At 41.3% G+C, this 15,953-nt stretch overlaps 1 protein-coding gene across 1 annotated transcript in view; it reads right to left on the reverse strand.

Annotated features, from left to right (window-relative positions):
- Positions 1 to 15,953, reverse strand: part of LOC126190993 (mRNA cap guanine-N7 methyltransferase) — a 137,986-nt gene that overhangs the window by 103,064 nt on the left and 18,969 nt on the right. The gene's annotated exons all lie outside the window — the stretch shown is intronic.

The raw sequence follows: 15,953 nt of genomic DNA on the forward strand, positions 1-15,953 counted from the left end.
TCTACTCAAAGGCAGACTGCAGATGTTACTCAAAACACAAAACATCAACAATGTAAGATAATAAAAAAATTATTTACGTACATTTCCACCAAGCTAAGAAATTGAAGACAATGAGACCACAGTACTAAGGTAGTGAGCTTTAGAGGTTGTCTCAAGATTATTTCCGGCATAAGTGAAAAAATCATGACAATAAATGAAATTATAGCTTCACAAAGGGCCATAAGTAAAAAAAATCTCTACATCTGAGGAGAAGATGGCAGCTGTAGAGACTATCGCAGCTGTGCAAACAGTATTAGCACAAAGAACAACCTTATCTGTTAATCAGGCAGAACCACTAAAACTTAAAGTTCAAGAATAAGGGAAAAGACAGTATAATAACTTGTTAAATGGAGTGAGCAATGAGATAAAAATACTGCAAACATTTTAAAAACAAAATCCAATGAATAGAGAAAAAGAGTAGAAAATTTGACAATTGATGTAAAAATCAACAAGATTTTTTAAGCCATTTGATACATTCTTTGAACAGCATGACAAAATGCATAATTTGACTGAAAGGAAGTTGACAGCCACATTGGTAAATTTAGAGCTAGAAAAATCTGAAGCTCCAAAGACCCAAGCCAAGGTATAGAGTGAGCTTCAAGCTATTCAGATAGAAGTTAACACTCCGAAACTACGTGTTCAGGAAGGTGAAAAAGTGAAGTACAAAATTTATCAATTGTGCTCAGAGAAATCCACCCAGTGACACCAAACTGCTGATCACTTACCCACAAACACCACATTACGAGTGGCATACACTGCTGGAAAGTATATGGATTATGTGAGTTCGGAGTGCAACATCCTCACAAAATATGGTCACTCACATTCAGATGCAGTAATGTAATGAAGGTTTCAACTCAGATATTTATTTCTGCAGGATCACTAGCATGTGCTGGTACTCTGAAAAGTGATTAAACATAGCGTAGTACTGAGACAGAGACACTGGCAACACACTGTGGAATAACCTAGCAATAGAATTCTGAGAAAAGCTTTTGACTATATGTGACCACGATTTCAAAGAGTTTCTTGCTGCAATCAGCAAGCGGGACTTTGTACAGGAAGACAAATGATCGATCGGCAACCAAAAAACACACATACGATGGACACCAAGTTGCATAGCCAAGATGAAATGTGGTCCCATAAACTGGAGACATAATACTGCCCAAGTTCAAACGCAATATAGTCACAGGCAGCAAAAGTGGAATAACCATTATGACACAACCTATCGAGCTGCAAGTGATGATAGACATGACAATGATCTGGACTGGAAAACACACATAGACAGAACATGGAGGATGGAAACAGGCTCTGATCTGGCCGAGTAAGAATGAACTAGGAAAATTAAAGATGGCTAATAAGCATCCTAAATGGCTGGTAGGTGGCATGGCAAGATGCAATAGCGAATATGTGCCATTAATGCACTACCAACATGGTGACAAGCTTGTCAACCAACTGGTTTGCAAACCTAAAGAGGAACTGAAGCAGTTGTATATCGATCATCAGTTTCTATTCTTGTTGGAGGGATCTTAATGGAAGCAGTAGCTGATATGGGTACACACCTTGGTGTCTTTTTCTCTGGGGCTGTGGCAAAATCAAGAAACATCAGAAAGTTTTAACGTATGGTATGCGGTATAAAGGTGGTAGGCATAATTGGAGTGTGGAAGAAGCCTGTAAAAGCTCAGGTTTGTTTAGATATAGGGATATGCAGTACTACAGTAGAAAAAGCTTTTCTTCTAGTGCCTGGATTGGGGTAGATTGTATTTCAGGGAGTGATGTTTTGGGGGAAAAGGAATACGGCTGCATTTATTCAGAGGCAAGTTTATAATCTGTGTACAGGGCCATCTTCAAGTCACAATAAAATTTATATGCAAGTCCAACAGCTTGAGGCAGATATAGAGTAGGGGCAATTCCATGTCAAATCAACAAGTGCTGCAACCTGATGCTCTCAATTTTTTTTGAAATTAAGTATGCATATATTACTCATAAATCAATTCACATTTTTCTGATGAAAAGTTACCGAGTAATGGACCTTCAAAAATTGAAAAAGATGACAAATTTTTGACTAGCGGAACAATGTTGTTTTCTTTACAGCTCGTGTTCTAATTAAGCTAGAACAATAAAATTTACTTAATTGGAAAGCTCTTTTAAAGAGCTTTTATATGATACCAAACATCAAACATCATTATATATATATATAATAGAGGGAAACATTCCACGTGGGAAAAATATATTTAAAAAGAAAGATGATGAGACTTACCAAACAAAAGCGCTGGCAGGTCGATAGACACACAAACAAACACAAACATACACACAAAAATCTAGCTTTCGCAACCAACGGTTGCCTCGTCAGGAAAGATCCTTTTGTCTTTCCTTCTCCTTCCCTCTTTCCTGACGAGGCAACCGTTGGTTGCGAAAGCTAGATTTTTGTGTGTATGTTTGTGTTTGTTTGTGTGTCTATCGACCTGCCAGCGCTTTTGTTTGGTAAGTCTCATCATCTTTCTTTATATATATATATATACCTAAAAACAAAGATGATGTGACTTACCGAATGAAAGTGCTGGCAGGTCGACAGACACACAAACGAACACAAACATACACACAAAATTCAAGCTTTCGCAACAAACTGTTGCCTCATCAGGAAAGAGGGAAGGAGAGGGAAAGACGAAAGGATGTGGGTTTTAAGGGAGAGGGTAAGGAGTCATTCCAGTCCCGGGAGCGGAAAGACTTACCTTAGGGGGAAAAAAGGACGGGTATACACTCGCACACACACACATATACAGACACAAGCAGACATATTTAAAGACAAAGAGTTTGGGCAGAGATGTCAGTCGAGGCAGAAGTGCAGAGGCAAAGATGTTGTTGAATGACAGGTGAGGTATGAGTGGCGGCAACTTGAAATTAGCGGAGATTGAGGCCTGGTGGATAATGGGAAGAGAGGATATATTGAAGAGCAAGTTCCCATCTCCGGAGTTCGGATAGGTTGGTGTTAGTAGGAAGTATCCAGATAACCCGGACGGTGTAACACTGCGCCAAGATGTGCTGGTCATGCACCAAGGCATGTTTAGCCACAGGGTGATCCTCATTACCAACAAACACTGTCTGCCTGTGTCCATTCATGCGAATGGACAGTTTGTTGCTGGTCATTCCCACATAGAATGCATCACAGTGTAGGCAGGTCAGTTGGTAGATCACATGGGTGCTTTCACACGTGGCTCTGCCTTTGATTGTGTACACCTTTCGGGTTACAGGACTGGAGTAGGTGGTGGTGGTGGGAGGGTGCATGGGACAGGTTTTACACCAGGGGCGGTTACAAGGGTAGGAGCCAGAGGGTAGGGAAGGTGGTTTGGGGATTTCATAGGGATGAACTAAGAGGTTACGAAGGTTAGGTGGACGGCGGAAAGACACTCTTGGTGGAGTGGGGAGGATTTCATGAAGGATGGATCTCATTTCATGAAATGATGGGAACTTGCTCTTCAATATATCCTCTCTTCCCGTTATCCACCAGGCCTCAATCTCCGCTAATTTCAAGTAGCCGCCACTCATACCTCACCTGTCATTCAACAACATCTTTGCCTCTGCACTTCTGCCTCGACTGACATCTCTGCCCAAACTCTTTGTCTTTAAATATGTCTGCTTGTGTCTGTATATGTGTGGATGGATATGTGTGTGTGTGTGTGTGTGTGTGTGTGTGTGTGTGTGTGTGTGTGTGTGTGTGTGAGTGTATACCTGTCCTTTTTTCCCCCTAAGGTAAGTCATTCCGCTCCCGGGATTGGAATGACTCCTTACCCTCTCCCTTAAAACCCAAATCCTTTTGTCTTTCCCTCTCCTCCCCTCTTTCCTGACGAGGCAACCGTTGGTTGCGAAAGCTAGAATTTTGTGTTTGTTTGTGTGTCTATCGACCTGCCAGCGCTTTTGTTTGGTAAGTCTCATCATCTTTCTTTTTAGATATATTTTTCCAACGTGGAATGTTTCCCTCTATTATTTATATATATATATATATGCTGCCGGGCGCAACACGGGCCCTAGTTTTACTAGGCCCGTGTTGCTGGAAAAGTCGCTTCCGGTCGGTTGCGCAACACTGATAAGTGCGCTGATGGCGCTGGGACCGGAAGTCGTGATGTCATATCGCTTGATAACTGTGCGTAGAGGCAGCTGCACGCTCCTTCGACTCGTAGCAGCCGCATGGAGCACACAGCCATGCGTTGCAGGAGGAGAAGAGTATATCAACGTTTGAGAATGCCAGTGTACAAGACTGTTGACAGCTTTAATTTTACACCTAACTAAGTGTCTCAACAGGAGCTACTGACTGGGCCAATTACATTTGTTGGTTGTAAGATGAATTTTTCTTGTACAACAAATGAGGTAGTAACAGGGAATTCCTGGTTGACAATTGCTGTAGTAAGGGGCAGTGAAAAGCCTCTAGAAGGATTGGAGTCGTACTATACATATATACACAAATTGTTTAAAAAATTGTTGAATTTATCGAATTTTGAAAAACTGTATTTTTAAAATTCTCAAAAAATGATATGTGAAAGATACACTTTACATCTACATATTCTGAAAGTTTCAACTTGGTATGAGCATGGGATCACTATCAAAAGCAATTTTACGTTAAGGGTGATGCTTTAAAAATTCGTAAACACTAATTTATTTTAGATATTAGGCCTACTTCTCACCAGCTGTATGTTGTTGTAAAATGTGGAAATTAAATATAACTTATAATTGACAAAAGAACATATGTTTTATGCTTCTGTAATTAATAAATACAAAATGAAAACTTAAAAAAATAAATAAATAAAAAAACACAGAAAGATGAATGAGCCCACAAGCAACATATCCTTTTATGTCTTTGGATGGCATTGTATCACTGTCAGAAACTGTCACCAGTTCACTTTTAGCGCCATCAGAGTTTGAACACACTTTTGTTATTATTTTGTCCTTGCTAAAAGGAATAAAAGTGTGAAGTTCTCGTGTCCCTACAATTTTGCAGCATTTCTCAAATCTCTCCATAAGTTTCATTTCTTCATTTTTGTGATCTTCTTTATAGCATACTTGAAGTTCGTTGCTTCTATGTTATCCTTGGCAAACATAAAAAGTTGTTTTGGTGTCATTATTTGATCACTGTACGGCCATTGCAGACTTGCTCGAGCTGCAAGTCGTTTAACTGTTCCACCAACACCATCACTAGCTCCCTTCCCATGCGAGGTGGCTGAAAAATGCCATTCAGCTTCAGTTTGGAAATCTTCTTCATGATGGCACAGGTTGATAAAGTTCTTCCTATTTTTATACTGAGCTGCTGCTCCATCAGAGAAATAATATATTTTTCTTGGTTTCCTACCGAATTTAACAGTCAGGAAGTCCATCAAGTATGATTGGATCAAATGCACGGCAAAAGTGTCATGTGTTAGGCATTCTGATATGTTTACAAGACTTGTATGCTCAAGTTTGTTCCCATCCTTGTAATAAGCAACAATGGGATGAATCGTTGCTTGCATGTTTGTCCAGTGACAGCCTTGAACTTCGTCCTGGGTGACAAAGGAGTAATTCTCAGAAAAGTCACAGATCGCTAAGACCTTGCCTTCTTTAAGTTCATTTCTCAGTCTCTTTTGGAAGGTTGATTGTTGACTAGCAACAAATGAATGTCGTGTAAGCGATTTTAATTTATAAAAACAAAAACAAAAAAAACAATCAATAAAGTTGTCAGATGATTTTATGGTTGTTTCTAGAGATGTGTGATCAACGGAAACCCATTACTGATAAGTTATATTATCAATATCATTAGTACTCAACAAATCTTGTAAATATGTCTTAAATGTTTCTGGGCCGGGCAGAATTTACATTCACCAAAAATGACAAGCAGGTAATGACGGATTACATACAACTCTTGCAATGCAGTCTTAGTAAGTTTTTATTGGATTATCTTCATCCTTTGTCAGCTGAGGAATGTTACATCCAGTCAGCATGAGTTTGAAGTTTTGATGGGTAGTACACACACAGACACTATGTGTACCACTACTTCCAGCTAAACACAATTTTTGGGACGTAGGTCTGCAAACTTCGAAAATCCAATGTGGAGCTCTGGATGGTTGTCTTTAAATTCTTTCAAATTACTTAAAACTAGCCGTTTTTGTACTTGCAATTTTTCTCCGTTATCTCTCACAAGCACAAAATCTTTTTTCCTATGCATTGCCCTGCTTATCTCATTAGAACAATAAAAGTCTCTAAAAAATCAGCAGTTGTTTGATCAAGAGTCTTGCCAGGTTTTGGGTTTGGTGAAGACAAAATTCCCCTGGCCTTTACCAAATCTTTTACTCTTTGAGCCATGTAATTTGTTACGTTAAATTCATCTTGAAGCTTCTTAACACTCCAGCTTTTAGGTAAAATGGTAAGAATTTCCACCTGTTTACTTCAAGATGTACATGAACGAAATTTATCTTTTAGCTGACTGATCCTCTCAGATTCTGCATGATCATGTACCTCTTCTTCTTTTCCGGAAGGAAGCAATAATATTCCTTAGGATATTTTGCTTCACACAGTCGTTTCTTCTTAATTGGCTATTCACCAATGGACTGCCCAGAAGCATTCAACCTTTCTAAGGCCTCACTTGCTGCAATGTCTTTTACGTCACTATCACATAAAACCTTTTCACTTTCTTGTTTCACCACAGAATACAGTAGATCATCATCATTTTCTGTGCTAGACGTATCACAAATTTAAACTCGTGCAATTTTTTTACGGCAGTTGTCACACACTTTTTGATTTAAAGTTAAGAAAGGTTTTCTTGCTATCATCCATTGTGAAACAGGCCGCAAGTTTTTCTTGTGGTTATTGTGGCCTTTTCATTAAATGGATTACAGCACAAAGCTGAAATTTTAGGCATTTTACATTACTCAAGTGAACAAACTAATTTAAAAAAAATGTTTTTGAAGTTCAATGCCCCAGCTTTCTATATTCAATACTACACAATATTACTTTTTTATTCTTTCACTTCCTGTAAAAAATATTTCATTATGTTAATAGTATGCAAACATTAACTGGTTGTAGGCATACAAACTTACAGACTCTTGTGAGGTTTGTACAGAAGTACCTTTAAGCTAAATTCAAAACACATTTCACTTTAAGCTAAATTCAAAACACATTTCAGAGTTAATCACATAATTTCACAACACAAGAATGTGTGGGTCACTTTCAACAATAGGTGAAAATTGCTGACAATATTAACCAGAGATAAAATACTGAATAGATTGCAGATAGTAACACCAAAGAATCATATTATATATAATCTTTAAAATGAGAGATAGCTTCCTTTTTTTCTTTCTTTCCGTGGATCTACAGCTATTAATAAATAGTTAGCACTAAAGTTTAATAAGCAGTTATTCGTTTGAAGTACAATTTGTGGACCATGTAACAAAATTTAACACTGTAATATTTTCATGTGTAGCAAAATAATAGAAATTCACCTATCTGAATGTGATTTTGGAGAATCATGGTAAACATAAAATTGCTTTTGATAGTGATCCCATGCTCATCCCAAGTTGAAACTTTCAGAATATGTAGATGTAAAGTGTACCTTTCACATATCTTTTTTTGAGAATTTTAAAAATACAGTTTTTCAAAATTCGATAAATTCAACAATGTTGTTTTTATAAACAATCTCTCTCTCTCTCTCTCTCTCTCTCTCTCTCTCTCTCTCATATATATATATATATATATATGGTTATAATAGAAGGAAACATTCCACGAAGGAAAAATATACCTAAAAACAAAGATGATGTGACTTACCAAATGAAAGTACTGGCAGGTCGACAGACACACAAACAAACACAAACATACACACAAAATTCAAGCTTTCGCAACAAACTGTTGCCTCATCAGGAAAGAGGGAAGGAGAGGGAAAGACGAAAGGATGTGGGTTTTAAGGGAGAGGGTAAGGAGTCATTCCAGTCCACTCCAGTCCAGTCCAGTCTTTCCGGTCCCGGGACTGGAATGGCTCCTTACCCTCTCCCTTAAAACCCACATTCTTTCGTCTTTCCCTCTCCTTCCCTCTTTCCTGATGAGGCAACAGTTTGTTGCGAAAGCTTGAATTTTGTGTGTATGTTTGTGTTTGTTTGTGTGTCTGTCGACCTGCCAGTACTTTCATTTGGTAAGTCACATCATCTTTGTTTTTAGGAAACACTCCACGTGGAAAAAATACATCTAAAAAGAAAGATGATGAGACTTACCAAACAAAAGCGCTGGCAGGTCGATAGGTCTATCGACCTGCCAGCACTTTTGTTTGGTAAGTCTCATCATCTTTCTTTATATATATATATATAATAGAGGGAAACATTCCACGTAGGAAAAATATATTTAAAAAGAAAGATGATGAGACTTACCAAACAAAAGCGCTGGCAGGTTGATAGACACACTAACAAACACAAACATACACACGAAATTCAAGCTTTCGCAACAAACTGTTGCCTCATCAGGAAAGAGGGAAGGAGAGGGAAAGACGAAAGGATGTGGGTTTTAAGGGAGAGGGTAAGGAGTCATTCCAGTCCCGGAGCAGAAAGACTTACCTTAGGGGGAAAAAAGGACGGGCATACACTCGCGCACACACACACATATCCATCCACACATATACAGACACAAGCAGACATATTTAAACACAAAGAGTTTGGGCAGAGATGTCAGTCGAAGCAGAAGTGCAGAGGCAAAGATGTTGTTGAATGACAGGAATGACAGGTGAGGTACGAGTGGCGGCAACTTGAAATTAGCGGAGATTGAGGCCTGGTGGATAACGGGAAGAGAGGATATATTGAAGAGCAAGTTCCCATCTCCGGAGTTCGGATAGGTTGGTGTTAGTGGGAAGTATCCAGATAACCCGGACGGTGTAACACTGCGCCAAGATGTGCTGGCCGTGCACCAAGGCATGTTTAGCCACAGGGTGATCCTCATTACCAACAAACACTATCTGCCTGTGTGCATTCACGCGAATGGACAATTTGTTGCTGGTCATTCCCACATAGAATGCATCACAGTGTAGGCAGGTCAGTTGGTAGATCACGTGGGTGCTTTCACACGTGGCTCTGCCTTTGATCATGTACACCTTCCGGGTTACAGGACTGGAGTAGGTGGTGGTGGGAGGGTGCATGGGACACCTACTCCAGTCCTGTAACCCGGAAGGTGTACACGATCAAAGGCAGAGCCACGTGTGAAAGCACCCACGAGATCTACCAACTGACCTGCCTACACTGTGATGCATTCTATGTGGGAATGACCAGCAACAAACTGTCCATTCGCATGAATGGACACAGGCAGACAGTGTTCGTTGGTAATGAGGATCACCCTGTGGCTAAACATGCCTTGGTGCACGACCAGCACATCTTGGCGCAGTGTTACACCGTCCGGGTTATCTGGATACTTCCTACTAACACCAACCTATCCGAACTCCGGAGATGCGAACTTGCTCTTCAATATATCCTCTCTTCCCGTTATCCACCAGGCCTCAATCTCCGCTAATTTCAAATTTCCGCCACTCATACCTCACCTGTCATTCATCAACATCTTTGCCTCTGCACTTCTGCCTCGACTGACATCTCTGCCCAAACTCTTTGTCTTTAAATATGTCTGCTTGTGTCTGTATATGTGTGGATGGATATGTGTGTGTGTGTGCGAGTGTATACCCGTCCTTTTTTCCCCCTAAGGTAAGTCTTTCCGCTCCCGGGACTGGAATGACTCCTTACCCTCTCCCTTAAAACCCACATCCTTTCGTCTTTCCCTCTACTTCCCTCTTTCCTGATGAGGCAACAGTTTGTTGCGAAAGCTTGAATTTTGTGTGTATGTTTGTGTTCGTTTGTGTGTCTGTCGACCTGCCAGCACTTTCATTTGGTAAGTCACATCATCTTTGTTTTTAGATATATTTTTCCTACGTAGAATGTTTCCTTCTATTATAGATATATTTTTCCTACGTAGAATGTTTCCTTATCCTTTTGTCTTTCCTTCTCCTTCCCTCTTTCCTGACGAGGCAACCGTTGGTTGCGAAAGCTAGAGTTTTGTGTGTATGTCTGTGTTTATTTGTGTGTCTATCGACCTGCCAGCGCTTTTGTTGGATATATATATATATATATATATATATATATATATATATATATATATATATATATATATATATATATAGTTATAATAGAAGGAAACATTCCACGATGGAAAAATATACCTAAAAACAAAGATGATGTGACTTACCAAATGAAAGTGCTGGCAGGTCGACAGACACACAAACGAACACAAACATACACACAAAATTCAAGCTTTCGCAACAAACTGTTGCCTCATCAGGAAAGAGGGAAGGAGAGGGAAAGACGAAAGGATGTGGGTTTTAAGGGAGAGGGTAAGGAGTCATTCCAGTCCCGGGAGCGGAAAGACTTACCTTAGGGGGAAAAAAAGGACGGGTATACACTCGCACACACACACATATCCATCCACACATATACAGACACAAGCAGACATATTTAAAGACAAAGAGTTTGGGCAGAGATGTCAGTCGAGGCAGAAGTGCAGAGGCAAAGATGTTGATGAATGACAGGTGAGGTATGAGTGGCGGAAATTTGAAATTAGCGGAGATTGAGGCCTGGTGGATAACGGGAAGAGAGGATATATTGAAGAGCAAGTTCCCATCTCCGGAGTTCGGATAGGTTGGTGTTAGTAGGAAGTATCCAGATAACCCGGACGGTGTAACACCGCGCCAAGATGTGCTGGCCGTGCACCAAGGCATGTTTAGCCACAGGGTGATCCTCATTACCAACAAACACTGTCTGCCTGTGTCCATTCATGCGAATGGACAGTTTGTTGCAGGTCATTTCCACATAGAATGCATCACAGTGTAGGCAGGTCAGTTGGTAGATCACGTGGGTGCTTTCACACGTGGCTCTGCCTTTGATTGTGTACACCTTCCGGGTTACAGGACTGGAGTAGGTGGTGGTGGGAGGGTGCATGGGACAGGTTTTACACCGGGGGCGGTTACAAGGGTAGGAGCCAGAGGGTAGGGAAGGTGGTTTGGGGATTTCATAGGGATGAACTAAGAGGTTACGAAGGTTAGGTGGACGGCGGAAAGACACTCTTGGTGGAGTGGGGAGGATTTCATGAAGGATGGATCTCATTTCAGGGCAGGATTTGAGGAAGTCGTATCCCTGCTGGAGAGCCACATTCAGAATCTGATCCAGTCCCGGAAAGTATCCTGTCACAAGTGGGGCACTTCTGTGGTTCTTCTGTGAGAGGTTCTGGGTTTGAGAGGATGAGGAAGTGGCTCTGGTTATTTGCTTCTGTACCAGGTCGGGAGGGTAGTTGCCGGATGCGAAAGCTGTTGTCAGGTTGTTGGTGTAATGCTTCAGGGATTCCAGACTGGAGCAGATTCGTTTGCCACGAAGACCTAGGCTGTAGGGAAGGGACCGTTTGATGTGGAATGGGTGGCAGCTGTCGTAATGGAGGTACTGTTGCTTGTTGGTGGGTTTGATGTGGACGGACGTGTGAAGCTGGCCATTGGACAGGTGAAGGTCAACATCAAGGAAAGTGGCATGGGATTTGGAGTAGGACCAGGTGAATCTGATGGAACCAAAGGAGTTGAGGTTGGAGAGGAAATTCTGGAGTTCTTCTTCACTGTGAGTCCAGATCATGAAGATGTCATCAATAAATCTGTACCAATCTTTGGGTTGGCAGGCCTGGGTAACCAAGAAGGCTTCCTCTAAGCGACCCATGAATAGGTTGGCGTACGAGGGGGCCATCCTGGTACCCATGGCTGTTCCCTTTAATTGTTGGTATGTCTGGTTTTCAAAAGTGAAGAAGTTGTGGGTCAGGATGAAGGTCATGAGGAAAGATGTTTTAGGTAGGGTGGCAGGTGATCGGCGTGAAAGGAAGTGCTCCATCGCAGCGAGGCCCTGGACGTGCGGGATATTTGTGTATAAGGAAGTGGCATCAATGGTTACAAGGATGGTTTCTGGGGGTAACGGATTTTTCCCTATAGCCTAGGTCTTCGTGGCAAACGAATCTGCTCCAGTCCGGAATCCCTGAAGCATTACACCAACAACCTGACAACAGCTTTCGCATCCCGCAACTATCCTCCCGACCTGGTACAGAAGCAAATAACCAGAGCCACTTCCTCATCCTCTCAAACCGAGAACCTCTCACAGAAGAACCACAAAAGTGCCCCACTTGTGACAGGATACTTTCCGGGACTGGATCAGATTCTGAATGTGGCTCTCCAGCAGGGATACGACTTCCTCAAATCCTGCCCTGAAATGAGATCCATCCTTCATGAAATCCTCCCCACTCCACCAAGAGTGTCTTTCCGCCGACCACCTAACCTTCGTAACCTCTTAGTTCATCCCTATGAAATCCCCAAACCACCTTCCCTACCCTCTGGCTCCTACCCTTGTAACCGCCCCCGGTGTAAAACCTGTCCCATGCACCCTCCCACCACCACCTACTCCAGTCCTGTAACCCGGAAGGTGTACACAATCAAAGGCAGAGCCACGTGTGAAAGCACCCACGAGATCTACCAACTGACCTGCCTACACTGTGATGCATTCTATGTGGGAATGACCAGCAACAAACTGTCCATTCGCATGAATGGACACAGGCAGACAGTGTTCGTTGGTAATGAGGATCACCCTGTGGCTAAAAATGCCTTGGTGCACGACCAGCACATCTTGGCGCAGTGTTACACCGTCCGGGTTATCTGGATACTTCCTACTAACACCAACCTATCCGAACTCCGGAGATGGGAACTTGCTCTTCAATATATCCTCTCTTCCCGTTATCCACCAGGCCTCAATCTCCGCTAATTTCAAATTTCCGCCACTCATACCTCACCTGTCATTCATCAACATCTTTGCCTCTGCACTTCTGCCTCGACTGACATCTCTGCCCAAACTCTTTGTGTTTAAATATGTCTGCTTGTGTCTGTATATGTGTGGATGGATATGTGTGTGTGTGCGAGTGTATACCCGTCCTTTTTTCCCCCTAAGGTAAGTCTTTCCGCTCCCGGGACTGGAATGACTCCTTACCCTCTCCCTTAAAACCCACATCCTTTCGTCTTTCCCTCTCCTTCCCTCTTTCCTGATGAGGCAACAGTTTGTTGCGAAAGCTTGAATTTTGTGTGTATGTTTGTGTTCGTTTGTGTGTCTGTCGACCTGCCAGCACTTTCATTTGGTAAGTCACATCATCTTTGTTTTTAGGTATATTTTTCCTTCGTGGAATTTTTCCTTCTATTATAACCATATATATATATATATATATATATATATATAATGATGTTTGGTATCATATAAAAGCTCTTTAAAAGAGCTTTCCAATGAAATAAATTTTATTGTTCTAGCTTAATTAGAACACGGGTTATAAAGAAAACAACATTGTTCCGTGAGTCAAAAATTTGTCATTTTTCCAATTTTTGAAAGCCCGTTACTCGGTAACTTTTTATCAGAAAAATGTGAAAAATTAATTTGTGGTACTATTTATGAGTACTATATGCATACTTAATTTCATTTAAATCCAAGACATTAAGGTTGAAAACGATGGTTTCATTTGTTGATTTGACGTGGAACGACCCGTAGGAACCATCACAATGCACTGTCAAAGGAAGATCCATAGATTTGATGCAGACAATTAGTTCCAAGGTGAATGAAGATAACCACTTAAACACTCTGAACAGTACCAAGTGGCTCACATATGTCAACATTTTAAAGAAGAATCAAGAAGTGTAAAAAAAGTTTATTGGGTAACTGCAAAGCATACCAAATGTACTCTTTTGTTTGCAGTCCTACACCAAACCACTTATCAGGTGATCAGCTGTCCAGCTGCTGATATCATTTCAGCATTGGCAGGATTTACTGTTGTGAGGATATCACTGTCAAATCTCGATTGATATAATAGCAAATGCAACCTCTGTGAAGTACGACAACATGAGACTAAGCATCTCTGGGCTCATCAATGAGTCTTACAGTAGCTCATTTTTTAGTACATGTTGGTATGGCAATCATTAATGAGGAGTCTTCAGGAGTAATTGGTTGCAAATTCCTGTTTGGAGAAAGCCAAGTAGTGCACTATATTTCATTGTCACATGTTGTAAGACTACGGAACATTAATTTGCATATAGTGAATACTGTTCAAGATTGAGTCATTCATGAAAGTTGATGTTTTATTGAATCTCTTGGAGTGCTTTTATTACTATGATTCAATAACAACTTTCAATAAAGAGTATGATAAATTCATAGCGACAGATCAATCCACTGTGATTAATGGACTTCATTCATCCAATCTTTCAATAATAATAGCGATGAAACAATCTGTCATCAATACAAAGATGGGTAGTTAGCAACTAAATGAAGCAATGTGGCAGGACCTTTAAAACTGGCAATGTGCGAGATGGACAAGAACTTTAATCGCAATCTCCGGCGATGGTTGATGTAATACAACTACAATAAATGGTGAGTATGCAGCATTCCAGCACAGTGGCGCCCTGTTTTGCTAAAAACAATGTTGGAAATTAGGGATAATTTGTGAACCACAAAGTGTGAGTATGTGTGATTTTTAGAAATGATAGGCCGAGTGCTACCCTTAAAAATTTTTTGGGACATTATCCTACGGAAAAACAGTGATCAGTACACTTACATTAAAATTATTTCAACAAAACAATCTTGATCACAAGAATGTTTTTTTATTTAATTTGGTGACCAGTATTGGTCTTTTACAAGCCAAGCCCAAGCCATTGTGCAACATCTTGTCTCCTGCCTTCCTGGCAGCCCGATCCGCAAGCTGCCTCAGAAGCCCGATCAGCCTGTTCACTGCCCCATATCCCTAAATGACCTGGCACCTAGCAGAATGACACCTTCTTTCCCTGCCACTGGAGCAAGTATAGTTGTCATATATCGGCTGGGTCAACTTCTCAGCTGGGTACACATTCTGTAACAATTGTAAGGCACTAACGGAATTGTTGCACGTGAGAAACAGTTTGACCTGAATACATCGCATCAGCTCCAGTGCCTTCAGGATCGCGGGGAGCTTCTCTGAGAAAACAGTACACTTGCCTCGAAAGTGAGCCCTGGTGACATGGTCAGGGAACATGACCAAGCAGCCAATGGAATTCCCTTGTTTGGAGCCATCACTGTACACTACTGTGAAACCGCGATGCGCATCTAAAATGTTAAAAAACAGAGACTGAAATGTAAAATCTGGCATACTATCTTTCTTAAAACTGGTCAAGTCTAAAATAAATCTGGGCCTCCAGAGGAGCCAAGGTGGAAAGTTGTGCCAACAACAATGTAAAACATTAAGACTGGTCACACCCATCCCTGAAGGGCAATCCTGTGCACGAATCCCATAGGACTCATTGTCCGTTGCTGGTTACGGAAAAGTTTTTCCACTGGAGGCCAGGCAACAGTATGGTATGTGGGCGTGTATGATAGACAGTGTTTTATATGCCTGGTATACCATAAGTAGCCATCGCCTCATGGGAAGTGACAGTTTGCCAGCCTCTGCACAGAGGCTTGGTATGGAGCTTGTTCTGAACGCACCAGTGCCAATCTGAATCCCTTCGTGCTACACCAAATCCAACACCTTTAAATACGAGTGTCTCACAGACCCATACATCATGCTCCCCCAGCCGAGATTACACAAATGCCCTGTAAAACTGGAGCAGACAAGTCCTGTCTGCTCCCCATGTACTCTGGCTGACATTTTAAAATCTTAGAGCCTTATGGGACTGTCTTTCCAGTTCCTTAAGATGCGGCAACCACGGAAGTTTACAGTCAAATGTGAGGCACAGAAACCTCACTGTGTCTTTAAAATTAAGAACAGTGTCATTCATCCTCAATTCAGGAAAGTTTAAAACAAGAACGAGAATGGTTAAAAAGAACACACATAGACTTCCCAGTTGAAAACTTAAA

This window comes from Schistocerca cancellata, chromosome 6 (assembly GCF_023864275.1).
Source record: "Schistocerca cancellata isolate TAMUIC-IGC-003103 chromosome 6, iqSchCanc2.1, whole genome shotgun sequence".
Lineage (NCBI taxonomy): Eukaryota > Metazoa > Arthropoda > Insecta > Orthoptera > Acrididae > Schistocerca > Schistocerca cancellata.